This window comes from Cricetulus griseus, chromosome 2 (assembly GCF_003668045.3).
Source record: "Cricetulus griseus strain 17A/GY chromosome 2, alternate assembly CriGri-PICRH-1.0, whole genome shotgun sequence".
Lineage (NCBI taxonomy): Eukaryota > Metazoa > Chordata > Mammalia > Rodentia > Cricetidae > Cricetulus > Cricetulus griseus.
This window is the reverse complement of record NC_048595.1, coordinates 355,579,316-355,595,337: the sequence shown is the minus strand read 5'-3', so window position 1 is coordinate 355,595,337 and position 16,022 is coordinate 355,579,316.

Here is a 16,022-nt window from a genome sequence, read left to right as displayed (position 1 = left end):
GCTATATTAAAATATTTACTATCACTATGCATTTCTGTCAGCAGTGGCAAGGGCACGAGACTATAGTTGTCTGTTCAGATACCTGGAGTCAGCTAGGAAAAGGAGGAAAACTCCACATGGTCTGTTGCTGCTGCTTCTTTTCCACTGGGTTCAGCTATGGTCTGTGGTCTCATAGACTTGAGGAAAACATCCTGACTATGGCAGACTTGGTACTGGAGAGCTATTTATTTAGTGGTATCAAGAAACAGAATCTATGACAGGAAGGGGTCAGGGGTAACGTACCCCCCAGTCACCTATTTATTGTAATATACGTTATTCAACCAGCTTTCATCTTCAAAAATCTTGGCAGCCTCCAAAATATAATACCATTGTCTGGGTGCAATGTTTTCAGATCATGAACCTGTGGGAGAGCTTTCAGATTTAAAGCATGACACACTTGTTCAGTAGTCCTACCACTTTAGCCCAAAGATTAGTGGGGTTGGACACTCAATATCACCGTTAGCCCTTTAATTTACACAATTATATTTTGAACCCTACTATTTACCAAATTGGACTCATATGTAAATTAAAATCCATTTTTCTGGTAAGTGTAGATTAACTGAAATTCCTGACCTATGACTTTTCATTGTGAACACACAATTTGACAATTTTTCTTTTCCCTGCTGAAGGCTTTCTAGTGGTGTCAAATGTAGCTCTCTTGTTTTTCCAGTGACCACCATTGTCCCATCAGGTGAGAATAGCAGTCATATATTTTCTCAGTCTTGATTATGGTTTGCAAGTCAACCAACCAACACCTTGTAGGGCCAGTCAAATAAAATACCATCATTACTAAGTACCACCAGTATTTAAATTTGACTTCTTCAATAATTAGACCCTAAGGCAAGGTCTCTTTGGCAAGAACTTAGTTTTTTTGTTTGTTTCTTTGCTTGATTGTTTGCTTGGATTTGGTGAAATGAAAGAAAATGAACTCCTCCCAATCAATAGAGAGAAGAGGGTAGATAGATTAAAAAGACAGAGAAGGAATTCATTATATGGCCAATGGCCACTCTAAGTGCCTATTGTGATGTCATTATGATGCAGTAAGAAGGGTGAAATGCTCACCTCAGGGTGAACTCCAAAGATATAAGGCTGAGCCATCTATGCACCAAGTCTCATCCATCATGGCTTTGACTTCCTGGAGGGCATTCTTTCCTCTCTGCCCTCAGAGTGCTTTTACTCATCCTCTTACAGGGAAATTGATTTTTTTAGAAGACATCTTAAAATGTTATGGTAAGAATGAAGATGTAGAAGTCCAGACACACCTCACCCCTATCTACACCCTGTCCTCTGTACTGCTGTGGGTGCCCTAGCCTCAGGTGAGTCTGGGGCCTTCTCTGTTTACCAACCTCTCCCATCAACCCCTGGTCACTTGTGCCTGACCCCACCTGAGCAAGAGTGGACCTGCCCAGAACAGAAGGCCCATCCTGAGTCCCGACACACCACACCCTTGTCCACCTACCACCCTCTGCCATCCCACTGCCACCAGAGGCTGAGCCCACTGCCAGCCACCTGAGAGAGGGAGAGATGCCACCTGCACTCACTGGAAGAAGGGATGGGAAGAAGACAGAGTAAGAACACACTCAACAACAGAAAAAACAATATGACACCACCAGAATCTAGGGACTCCCTACCAGCAAGATCTGAAAAGACCAACACAGAGCATGAACAAGAGATGGCCCTCAAAAAATTATCTTAGGAAGATGATAGAGTCCTTTAAAGAGGAAACAAGAAAATCCCTTAAAGAAATAGAAGAAAAAAACAGGCAAAAATTTACATGAGATGGAGGAAAAGACAAACCAAAGAATTCAAGAAGTAAACAAATCTCTTAAAGAATCTAAAGAAATCCAAGAATAAACAACCAAATAAGTGAAGGAAGCACTTGAAACAGTTCAAGGCATGAAAGCTGAAATAGAAACAATAAGGAAAACACAGAATGAGGTGATGCTGGAAATAGAAAGCCTGGATAAATGATCAGGAACTAAAGATGTGAGTATAACCAATAGAATTCAAGAGATGTAAGAGAGAATCTCAGTTGTTGAAGACTCTCTAGAGGATATACAGTCATCAACCAAAGAAAATATCAAGTCCAACAAATCCTTAACAAAAAATATCCAGGAAATATGGGACACTGTGAAAAGGCCAAACCTAAGAATAATAGGTATAGAAGAAGGTGAAGAAATACAGCTCAAAGGTACAGAAGACATATTCAACATAATCAAAGAAGAAAACTTTCTCAACCTACAGAAGGATATGCCTATGAAAGTACAAGAAGGTTACAGAACACCAAACAGACTGGACCATAAAAAGAAGTCCCCTCCACACATAATCAAAACACCAAACCTTCAGAATAAAGAGAAAATATTAAGAGCAGAAAAGGAAAAAGGCCAAGTAACATAAAGGCAGACCTATCAAAATCACACCTGACTTCTCAATGGAGACTTTGAATCCAGAAGGTCCTGGATAGATATCCTACAAACAATAAGGGAACATGGATGCCAACCCAGACTACTGTACCCAGAAAAACTTTTAATCACTGTAGATGGAGATAACAAGATATTCCATGACAAAACCAGACTTAAACAATACATATCCATAAATCCAGCACTACTAGAAGGAAAACTCCAACCCAATGAAGATAATTAGAATCACAAAAACATAGGCAATAGATAATCCAATATTACCAAACAAGAAAAGAAACAGGAGGGTGAAATCCACACACAATGACACCAACAACAATAAATCCAAAACAAACAAGAACAATCAGTGGACATTAATATCCCAAAATGTCAATGGTTTAACCTGCCCATAAAAAGATACAGGCTAACAGAATGGATTCAAAGTCAGAATCCATCCTTCTGCTGTATACAAGAAACACACCTCAACTTCAAAGACAGGCATTACCTCAGAGTAAAGGCTTGGGAAAAGAATTTCCAATCAAATAGGCCCAAGAAACAAGCTGGTGTAGCAATCCTAATATATAACAAATTAGACTTCAAACTAAAATCAAACAAAAGAGATGAAGAAGGACAATTCATACTCATCACAGGAAAAGTCCATCAAGATGAGGTTTCAATCCTGAACATCTATGTCCCAAATACGAATGCACCCATTAGTTAAGAAACATTACTAAAGCTCAAACCACACATAAAACCACACACACTTATAGTAGGAGACTTCAACACCCTGCTTTCACCAATAGACAGGACCACCAGACAGAAACTTAACAAAGAAACAAAGGATCTAACAGAAGTTATGACCCAACTGGGTTAAACAGATATCTATAGAACATTCCATCCAAACACAAAAGAATATACCTTCTTCCCAGAGCCACATAGAACCTTCTCTAAAATTGACCACATAGTTGGCAACAAAGCAAACCTCCACAGATACAAAAGAATTGAAATAACCCTTGTATCTTATCAGATCACCATGCTTTAAAGCTAGAATTAAACAGCAATACAAATTACAAAAAAACCTACAAACTTGTGGAAATTGAATAATACCCAATTACACCATTCCTGGGTTGAGGAAGAAATAAAAAAAGAAATTAAAGACATCCTAGAATTTAAGGAGAATGTAGACACAACATACCCAAACTTATGGGACACTTTGAAAGCAGTGCTAAGAGGAGAAAGTTCATATCACTAAGTGACCACATGAAGAAACTGGAGAATAGTCACATGAGAGAATTGACAGAACAACTAAAAGCTTTAGAGAAAAAAGAAGCAAACTCACCACGCAGAGGTAGACACCAGGAAATAATCAAACTGAGGGCTGAAATCAATAAAGTAGAAACTAGGAAAACATTACAATGAATCAATGAAACAAAGAGTTGGTTCTTTGAGAAGATCAACAAGATAGACAAACCTCTATCCAAACTAACCAAAAGGCAGAGAGAGAGCATGCTAATTAACAAAATCAGAAATCAAAAGGGGATATAACAATGGACCCTGAGGAAATCCAGAGAATCATCAGGTCATACTTTGAAAACCTGTACTCCACAAAATTCCAAAATCTAAAAGAAATGGACAGTTTCCTAGATAGATATCACTTACCAAAATTAAACCAAGAACAGATAAGCAGTTTAAATCGACCCATAACCAAAATAAATAAATAAATAAATAAATAAATAAATAAACCAAAAACAAACAAACAAACAAAAAACAAAAAAAAAAACAAAAAAACACCCAGGGCCAGATGGCTTCACTGCAGAATTCTACCGGAAATTCAAACAAGATCTACTACCAGTACTGCACAAGTTGTTCCACACAATAGAAGTAGAAGATATATTGCCAAACTCTTTTTATGAAGCTAAAATCACTTTGATACCAAAGCCACACAAAGATACAACTAAAAAAGAGAAGTATAGACCATTATCCCTCATGAACATCTATGCAAAAATACTCAACAAAATATTGTCGAATCGAATCCAAGAACACATCAAAAAAATCATCCACTATGATCAAGTAGGCTTCATTCCAGGGATGCAAGGATGGTTCAACATACAAAAATCCATCAATGTAATTCACCATATAAACAAACTGAAAAAGAGAAACCACATGATAATCTCACTAGATGCCGAAAAATCCTTTGACAAAATCCAATATCCCTTCATGATAAAGATCTTGGAGAGAACAGGAATAACAGGAACATATCTAAACATGTTAAACACAATATACACCAAACCAATAGCCAACATCAAAATAAATGGAGAGAAACTCAAAGCGTTTCTTCTAAAATCAGGAACAAGACAAGGCTTTCCATTCTCTCCCTATCTTTTCAATATTGTATTCGAAGTTCTAGCTAGAGCAATAAGACAACAAAAGTAGATCAAAGGCATACAAATTGGAAAGGAAGAAGTCAAACTCTCATTATTTGCAGATGATATGATAGTCTACATAAGTGATCCTAAAAACTCTACCGGGGATCTCCTACAACTGATAAACACCTTCGGTAAAGTAGCAGGATACAAAATTAACTCAAAAAATCAGTAGCCCTACTATATACAGATGATAAATGCAATGAGAAAGAAATCAGAGAAACATCACCCTTCACAATATCCACAAGCAACATAAAATATCTTGGGAGTAATGCTAACTAAAAAAGTGAAAGACCTGTACAGTAAGAACTTTGAGTCTTTAAAGAAAGAAATTAAAAAAGATACCAGAAAATGGAAAGATCTCTCATGCTCTTGGATAGGTAAAATTAACACAGTAAAAATGGCAATCTTGCCAAAAGTAATCTACAGAGTCAATGTAATCCCCATCAAAATCCCAACACAGTTCTTCACAGACCTTGAAAGAAAAATATTCAACCTTATATAGAATAACAATAACTCAGTATAGCCAAAACAACACTGTACAATAAAGGATCTTCTTTCTGGTGGCATCACCATCCCTGACTTCAAGCTCTATTATAGAGCCATAATTCTGAAAACAGCTTGGTATTGGCACAAAAATAGACAGATAGACCAATAGAATCGAACTGAAAACCCTGATATTAACCCACACACCTATGAACACCTTATTTTTGACAAAGATGCTAAATCTATACAATGGAAGAAAGATAGCATCTTCAACAAATGGTGCCGGCTGTCACAACTGGATCCGGACATGCAGAAGATTGCAGATAGATCCATGTCTGTCACCATGCACAAAACTTAAGTGCAAATAGATCAAAGATCTCAACATAAATCCAGCCACACTGAATCTTCTATAAGATAAAGTGGGAGATACCCTTGAAAAAATTGACACAGGAGACTGCTTCCTGAACATTACACCAGCAGCACAGACATTGAGATCTTCAATTACTTACTAAATGGGACCTCCTGACACTGAGAAGCTTCTGCAAGGCAAAGGAGACAGTCAGTAAGACAAAACGACCACCCACAGAATGGGAAAAGATATTCACCAACCCCACAATTGGCAGAGGGCTGATCTCCAAAATATACAATGAACTCAAGAAACTAGCCACCAAAACACCAAACAATGAAATTAAAAAGTGGGTTGCAGAACTAAATAGAGAATTCTCAACAGGGGAATCTGAAATGGCTGAAAGACACTTAAGAAGTGCTCAAAATCATTGGCCATCAGAGAAATGCAACTCAAAACAACTCTGAGATACCACCTCACACCTGTCAGAATGGCTAAAATCAAAAATACCAATGACAATCTATGCTGGAGAGGATGTGGAGGAAAAGGAACACTCCTCCATTGCTGGTGGGAGTGCGAACTTGTAAGACCACTAGGGGAATCAGTATGGTGGTTACTCAGAAAAATGGGAAACTTGTAAGACCACTCTGGAAATCAGTATGGCGGTTGCTCAGAAAAATGGGAATCAGTCTACCTCAAGATCCAGCCATTCCTCTCTTGGGTATATACCCAAATAGTGCATGTTCATACAACAAGGACATATGTTCAACATGTTCATAGCAGCATTGTATGTAATAGCCAGAACCTGGAAGCAACCTAGGTGCCCCTCAACTGAAGAATGGATTGATAAAATGTGGTACATTTATACAATGGAGTACTACTCAGCAGAAAAAAGCAATGGAATCTTGAAATTCACAGGCAAATGGATGGAACTAGAAGAAACATCCTGAGTGTGGTAACCCAGTCACAAAAAGACAAACATGGTATATACTCACTCATATATGAATTATAGACATAGAGCAAAGGATTACTAGCTTATAATCCTCTTCACCAAAGAAACTAGGAAACATGAAGTACTCTAAGGGATAAATAGACCCCAGGAATGGAAAGTGGCATGAACTCCAGAGCTAATTGCGAGCATGATGGTAGGGGAGAGGGAGCTGCCACAATAAGAGCAGGAGAAGAGGAGTAGAGGAGAGGAAATGGAGGAGCATAGATATTGAGTTGGGGGAAGAATAGAGGAGAGAGAGCAGGATGAGAGATACCATATTAGAGGGAGCCACTATTCATGGGAGAAGAGATCTGGAACTAGGGATAGCTCCAGAAATCTACAAGGATGACATGAACTGACAATCCAGTCAATGGTGGAGAGGATAACCTAAAAGCCCTTCCCCTAAAATGAGATTGATGACTACTCTTTATGCCATCCTAGAGCCCTCATCCACTGGCTGATGGAAGCAGAGACAGACTACAGATATACACTGAGCTGAAATCTGGAATTTAATTGAAGAGAGGGAGGAATTAAGATCGAAGGGGTCTGTACGAGTTTGGAAAAACCCACAGAAACAGTTGGCCTGAACAAGAGAGAGCACATTGACCCCACATGCTGTCTGGGAGGCCAGTACAAGACTGATCCAGACCCCTGAACATGGATGTCGATAAGGAGGCCTTTGCATGCCAGGGAGCCTCTTGTAGTGGATTAGTATTTTTCCCTGGTGCAAGAAGGGACTTTGAGAGCCCATCCCAAGTGAAGGGATACACTCTGGCCCTGGACACATGGAGAAGGGCCCAGGCCAGCACAGGAAGATTTGGTGGACTTTGTAGAGCCCCCATTGAGGGCCCTACCCTGCCTGGGGAGTGGTGGGTGGGGGGTTGGTTGGGGTGGGGGAGGAGGGATGAGGGTGAGGGGAGGGAGAGGGAGAAGGGACTTACATGTGAAAGAAGCTTGTTCCCTAACTCGAACTAATAAAAAAAAATTTAAAAAAAAGATGCAGCAATTCCTCTCTTGGGTATATACCCAAATAATGCACATTCATACAACAAGGACATATGTTCAACCATGTTCATGGCAGCATTGTTTGTAATAGCCATAACCTGGAATCAACCTAGATGACTCTCAACTGATGAATGGATAGAGAAAATGTGGTCCATTTATACAATGGAGTACTACTCAGCAGAGAAAAACAATGGAATCTTGAAATTTGCAGGCAAATGGATGGAACTAGAAGAAACCATCCTGAGTGAGGTAACCTAGTCACAAAAAGACAAATATGGTATGTATTCACTCATATATGAACTTTAGACATAGTGCCAAGGATTACAGCCTTTAATCCTCTTCCCCAAAGAAACTAGGAAACTTGAAGGACTCTAAGGGATAAATGCATTGATCCCAGGAATGGGAAGGGGCGGGAACTCCTGAGCTAATTGGGAACAAGAGGATATGGGAGAGGGAGCTGCCAGAATGAGAGCAGGAGAAGAGGAGAGGAGAGGAGGAAATGGAGGAGCAGAGATATTGAGTTGGGGGAAGAATTGAGGAGAGCAGAATGAGAGATACCATATAGAGGGAGCCATTATAGGTCAGAGGAGAGATCTGGCACTAGGCAGATTTCCAGAGACCTACAAGGATGACACGAACTGATAATCCAGTCAATGGTGGAGAGGATAACCTAAGCGCCCTTGCCCTAAAATGAGATTGATGACTACTTTGTATGCCATCCTAGAGTCCTCATCCAGTGGCTGATGGAATCATAGGCAAACATCCACAGATACACACTGAACTGAATTCTGGAACTTAGTTGCAGAGAGGGAGGAATGAAGATCAAAGGAGTTGTTACCAGGCTGGTGAAACCCCCAGAAACTGCTGGCCTGAACAAGGGGGAACCCATGAATCCCAGATGCTGTCTGGGAGGCCAGTACAGGACTGATCAAGACCCCTGAACATGGATGTCAATGAGGAGGCCTCTGCACCCCAGAGGTCCCCTGGTAGTGGATTAGTATTTTTCCCTGGTGTAAGAAGGGACATTTAGAGCCCACCCCACATGAAGGGATGCACCCTTGCCATGCACAAATGGGGAAGGGCCTAGGCCCAGCCCAGGATGATATGATGTACTTTGAGGAGCCCCCATTGAGGTCCCTACCCTGCCTGGGGAGTAGAGTGTGGATGGGGTGGGGGCCAGGTTAGAGGTGGGGGAGGAGGGGTAGGGATGAGGGAAGGGAGAGGGTGAAGTGATTGACATGTGAAACAAGCTTGTTCCTAATTTGAACTAATAAAAATATTTTTTTTTAAAAAAAGAATGAAGATGTAGGCTTTGCTCATTCATGTATCCCCCTTTTCTCTATGCATCCATGAGCTAAATACTTGGAATGATTGTTATTTCCAGAACGTATATTGTTCCTTTCTGCTGTTAAAGTAAAATTTCAGATGACTGTCATTTGGCCAGGAGGAAACAGTCTTTTTCTGAGAGACTCAGAGAGCATATTTGACAGTTGAGTTCTATGGCACAAATAAAGTCCCCAACACTTTAATTTTCATACAATGATTATGTCTTAAAATGTGGGACTTGAAAATTATACATTACATGCAGCAATTTCAGCCATGAGATATCTGATGGTTTCATGAGTGCTCTATAAGCTAAACTGACCTCCTTCTCACTGACAACCAACCATGGAGCTCTCCATGGTTCAGAGCCCTAGCACTGAACCAACCCCATTCAAAACAAACAGAGCAACTTAAAGGTGTAAAGTAAACTTACTTTTAAAAATTTATTTCATGCTAACGCATTGTGTTTCTCCCTTTTTTTTGAAATGCTCAGTTTCTTGCTCTTGATGGATCATTATAAACTGAATTTATTTCTCCTGATTTGTAAATCCATTATGTACAGTGAAACTGTCTGTGCTTTTATTTATCCTCATTGATTCTTTGTTTAAATACCTTATCCTGACTAGAGAAGAAACATGCATCAATTTGAGAGTGAAGATGCAAAACCAGTGGTACAAAAAGTATATCTGGTCACTTTGGTTTTGCTTAGAAAGAGGATACTGTAGAATTCCAGAATATGTAAAAAATCAAAATGTCAGATGTTTTAATTGTGGCAAATAATATCTTAGTTTCTTTCTGCTTTGGTCACTTCTTCCAATCTTCATTCTCTTGAAATGTTTCTGTATACGTGTAAACATCAGTTTATCAACTTATCTGATGTCAATTTAATTCATTAACACATGACATGATTCTAACTAGCATCCAAGAATTATAGATGTAATGTGTAGACTTTCTTCCAAATTACCTACTCCCCAGGAAACTGATATTATAGGTTTAGAGAGATCCTTACAGATACCTTGGCTAAGTTGCTCTGCCCACCTCCATGTGTTTGGGGGTCTTTGTGACATATGAGAGATCCAAGGAGAAACTATAGCACACTCATTCTTCATCCTATGCATTTTTGACCTCTCATTGACCATCCACATGCAGCAACTTGCTCCCTGTTGGACACACTCATACAAACATTTGTAGTCTCACTGACCATAACCATGTTCTTGTACCTTCTTCCAACTGGTACATAAATTAAATTTTCATGCCTGATTTCACAATTTAAAAAATATGACTGTGATTCTTCCTTTTAAAGTCAAGTTGTCAAGATGTAGAAGAAGACACTAGTTGGAATGAGAGAGGCCAAATTCCTCCAATTTCATTATCTGCTCAGGAGAAATCAGTAAAAACCTATTTACATGCATTTACCCACACACAGATACACTCTAAGCCAGGATGTGTCCTCACTATACCAGGGAGAATCTGTAATTACCCTCCGTTCATTTTGTCCAAGAATGCCTGGGTCCTTTGGCTCAGGGGAAGCTTCACCTTGAGATTTCTTTTTAAATCCAAGAAACACCTGATAACTTCTCTAATAATTTGAGGATGAAGATGCAATCCAATGGCCAAATCTTAGAGAAAAAATAAAAACAAAACAAAATCTCTCTGGCCACTACAGCCTTACCTGGAAGGAGAACATTGTAGAATACCAGAATATGTAAAATCAGAAGTGTAAATTTAAGTAATTATTTCTCTTATCAAAGCATCATAAGTGTGAGATCCAATATGAGCAGTAGGAAGATGTTGGGGAGAAACACCTGCTAGAAGCAACCAGCTGACCTTCCTGTTTAGGCTGAGATCCTGCAAGAGAACATCTTTCCATTTATTCCAAACCAAAAAGAATCTAAAAACTCCAAGTCCCTCCAAACTCCTTCCTTTGTGTCTCTCTATCTGTATTCCAGTATCCTCCATACTCTCTATGGCTAATTCCTGTCAGCTAGCTGCTGGTTCTGTTCCCTGATCCAATGTTGATTTTATTAACACAGTCTTAGGGTTTTACACTGCAATCAAATATCCTGCAATAGTTAGAGGCCCACTCCATTGAAAGAAACACTTACCTGGTACAGCAAACTTTAAACAAAACCTGTGGATGGGTATGGCACAGACAATAGAGGCAACTTATCATTGGCATTAGTCTAAATAGATACAATATGAAACTGGATTCTGAAAATTTATGTTAAGGTTGTTACAGAAGTACTGGGATGTGTCTTGGACATAGAAGTTTCTTTTGGTGGTAGGGAAAACTTAATACAGAGAATGATGGAGATAAGTGACTGCTGAGTTATTAAGCCTGAATGGCCATATTTATTTCCCACTTCAAGTCCCAAGAAACAGGGCAGAAAAGGGGATGAATGGATTGCAAAGGCAAAGGATGGGGAGGAGACATAGGAAATGCTGTCTTCCTGGGTATTATGTGGTTGATATAATCATGGCCATATAGGAGCTGTGACTCCCTGAAAGAGACTTGTATAAAAAATAAGATATGGGTGCTGGGTGTTGGTGGCACACGCCTTTAATCCCAGCACTCTGGAGGTAGAGGCAGGCGGACCTCTGTGAGTTCAAGGCCAGACTGGTCTCCAGAGCGAGTGCCAGGATAGGCTCCAAAGCTACACAGAGAAACCCTGCCTCCAACAACAACAACAACAACAACAACAACAACAACAACAACAACAACAACAACAACAAAGATATGGGAATAGGAGAGGGAACTAGTTGGAAAGATGAAGGGGTCTTGTAGAAGTTGAAAGAATCAAGAGAGGGCTGAAATTGTGAATAATTTAATTTTTAGTTAAAACCTGAAAACAATCACAGTGTCTAGTAATACCCACTATGCCATCATCTTGGCTCACAGAGGAAGAGCTTTTCAGAGCTTTCCTAGTTGGCAACAGGTAAGTCTGGTCTCCCTTTCGCTGTCCCTTATTTCAAAGTACTTATAGCAATACATATGAAAATGTGAAAAATATGTGAAACATATTTTTGAGGTGTCATATTATTAATGTCTTCACAAGCTTTCACTATTTTACTATTAATCATCTAATTATTTCTGATACTGCTTGGCATTATAACAACAAAGTATTAGTTTATGATTATGATTGTTTTAGATGCCTTCTGTTTTTTCTATTGAGAGAGAAAGAAAGCTTGTGGATTTTGGTTAGGGGTAGGGTTGATCTTGGAGGAGTTAGTAGAAGGAAAACAATAATCACTATATATTTTACAGAAAAAAATCTGCCTTCAATTATAAAAATAAAATATTCAGCTCTATAAAAATTAGATGAAATTATTACATAGGAAAAAAGAGAAATAACAAATATGGGGCTAGAGAAATGACTCATTGGATAACAGGATTTAATACTTTTCTAGAAGACCCAAATTCAGGTCCTGGCACCCACATTGGGCAGCTCACAACAATCTGTAATTCATTTTTTCAGGCATCTGACACCATCTTCTGTTTGTACTCACAGGTACAAACCTACAAAGAGACACACATGCATACACCTTTCACAGAATATATACACATACTTTTAAAATTTATTTTTAAGTATGTGTACATTTGTATGTCTGTGTGGAAGTAAGTGCCGGTATCCATAAATGCTAGAGCTGGAGTTGCAGATGGTTGTGAGACAACTCATGTGAGTGCTGGGAATTGCATTCTGGTCCTCTGCAAGAACAGTGAGTGTCCTAAAACTGAGTCATTTATGAGGGCCCGTTTGTTTGTTTGTTTTTGGAGACAGGGATTCTCTGTGTAGATTTGAAGCCTATCCTGGAACTCACTTGGTATATAAGGCTGTCCTTGTACTCACAGAGATCCTTTTGTCTCTGCCTCCCCCACCTCTGAGTGCTGAGGTTAAAAGCTTGAGTCATCACCTCCCAGCTCAATTTTTAAAATCTTTAATATGTTTTTAAAAATTGTCCTGAATGAGGTACACCAGATTCAGAAAGGAAAACTGAGTATGTAGTCACTCATGAGTGGATATTAGACATAAAGCAAAGGATAAACAGGGTACAATCCCCAGCCCCAGAGAAGATAGGTAACAAAGACCCAAAGAGGGTCACTCATGGATTGCCCTAGGAAGGAGAAATAGGTAAGATCTCCTGGGTGAACTGGGGGTAGGGGAAGGGAGGGGATGAGATATAAGATCATGAGGGAATGGTTGAGTTGGGGAGGGATGGAGAAGGAGAACAATGAAAGAGATATCTTGATAAAGGGAGCTTTTGTGAGGTTATGGAGAAACTTGGTGTTTAGTATTCAGGCCTGTACTGGCCTGTCCTTGGGGTTCTGGCAGGATATGCCCTCTACTGCAGCCATTAAGAGCACACCTCTGCATATTTATTATGTTCCCTTTTAATAGGACCCTGCCCACCTCCCATTCTCCTCCTCCTCCTCCTCCACTTCCTCCTCCTCCTCCTCCTCTTCCTCCTCCTCATCCTCCTCCTCCTCTGCCCCTTTCCACTCCCTCTCTCTCTGCCCTGCCTGCCTTTCTTTACTCTCTCCTGCTGCTCTGGTCCCTGGAGGCCAGTCTCCCCTCTTCCTTTTTGCTTTTTCTGATCCCTCCCCCTATTTAAAACAAACAAACAAACAAACAAACAAACTCCATTACATGGTATCTTTCTCTTGCACACTGCTTTTTAAAAAATTACTGCTGGTGCTAGGGAAAGTCCAGCTAAGACTTCTAGCAATAGTGGAGAAAATGCCTGAACTAGCCTTCTGTAATCAGATTGGTGATTGCCCTAATTGTCATCATAGAACCTTCATGAAGTAACTGATGGAAGCAAATGCAGAGATCCGCAGTCAAACACCAGAGCTCCCAGAGTCCAGTCAAAGAGAGGGAGGAGGTATTACATGAGCAAGGGGGCGGTCAAGATCATGATGGGGAAACCCACAGAGACAGCCGACCTGAGCTAGTGGGAGTTCATGGACTCATGGTTCAGAGGGACCAAAGTAGGCCCTCTGAATGTGGGTGACAGTTGCATGGCTTGGTCTGTTTGTGGGGCCCTAGCAGTGGAACCAGGATTTATTTCTCATGCATGGTCTGGCTTTGTGGAGCCTATTCCATGTGGTGGGATAACTTGCTCAGTCTTGATGTAGGGCAGGAGAAACTGGGCCCTGCCTCAACTTGGTATGCTAGGCTTAGTTGATTCCCCATGGGAGGCCTTAACTTCTCTGAGGGGTAGATGGGAGACAGGGAAGAGCAGAAGGATGGGAGGGAGGGGGAACTGTGTAAATCAACAAAAATTAAATAATAAACATTGCATATTAGGGGGAAAAAAGAAACAAAAAGCGGTATGTGTTGTCAATTGTTCACAAGTTTTTGCTTTTGTTTTCCAACTCCCAAAACCAAAAGCATGGACCCTTTCAGCATCTCAGAGCACAGAGTATTTCTCTAAACCAAAGTGCCTGTTCTCTGGGCCATAGAATCTTTAGATTTACAATAGCAACCTACGTAAGATAAACCATCACACCAAAACTTTGGGTTCTTTGATTTGTGCTTTGAAAGTATTTCTTTCTTCACTTGGCCTTCCTGCTTTATTCACCCTTTTCCCTGGAATGTGATAGCATAGTTTGTGTTGGGGTACATATGCCTTATGTTTCTTTTAAAAACAATTATTACATTTTATTTATTATTTGGAGAGAGGGACATTCATGATACTCAAAGACAGCTGGTGGAGTTGGTGCTCTCCTTCTGCTGATGGTTCTGGGGATTGAACTCAGGTCATCAGTTTAATAGCAGCACGCTTCTAGGCTAAGCCATCTTGGAAGGCCCTTCCATATGCTTTTGGATTCTGCTTCTGACATATTTTTAGATCTTCCTTAGCAGAGGTCACTCATGTTTATGCTTGTCTGTGGGTCTCCAAACACATCTTCTGAACCAAGCACTGGTTGCCAAGGGATACATGCAAGGTTCTATGATGTCCCCAAGAACTCTAGGGTAATCCTTCACCTCACACCTGCACATGTGGTTCTCATCCCTGTTCCTAGCCCCAGTAGTTTCTCAGTGTGGCAATGCAGGTACAATCCCTGTAGACAATTTTTGTGACACTTTTACATTTGAGAATTAAGGTTTATTGATAATCTGAATAGATTTTTTGGGTAAGTCATAGAAATAGAAAACATATTTGTATTTTTTCACATAAGTTCTATACATCCTTTTTCATAACTCTTCTATATCATTTCATGGGACCAACTTTTTCTTTTGTCACTGAATTACCCACCTCTTTGACAAATTCAGATTGTACTTATGAGTATATTTTACTGTTCTCCATACTATCATCTTTATCTTTTTACCTATTCCTTCCTCAGCTCCAGATTCTCTTCACTTCTGTAGCATTATGATAAAACAGACAGCCAAATATGTGGAAATTTTACCTGTTGTTCATGCACAAGTTTTAGTGATCTAGGTTTCATTAATTTTTTGATAGAAATTTGAGTTATATTAAAATTTGTCACAACAATGTAAAGGTATTGTTAACCTCTCACCCCAGATGGTATCATCTGCCAAAAAAATGATGTGAACAATTTCAGCTAGTCATGTAAATAAGTACATGAGTGCATTAGGTGCTATTGCAGGATGATTTTACAGAATTTGCTAAAGCCAACACTGCGGGCCTACACACCTTCTGTTTGACGTGGCTATAAATCCACAGCAGACCACATGCAAACATGGACTTAGAGCACCATCTAATGTTAAAATAGCTGAACTAACTAGGGCCTCAGGTAACATAAGGTAGACAAAATCAGACACTGAAAAATCTATATGTGTGTGTGCACATCTACTTTGTTCTTCTTAAAGATTCTTCTGACCTCAGAAAACACTGAATTAGGGAAAGATAGGTACCCTCCTGTGTAGTGATATGCCACTTTTGTACCAAGGACAGTGCATGGCAGCTTGATGCAAGATAGAGGGCTTTGATGTCCTTTTCTGTTCATTAGCACGTGTCGGTTATTTGTTCTGGTCCTTATTAAGTCT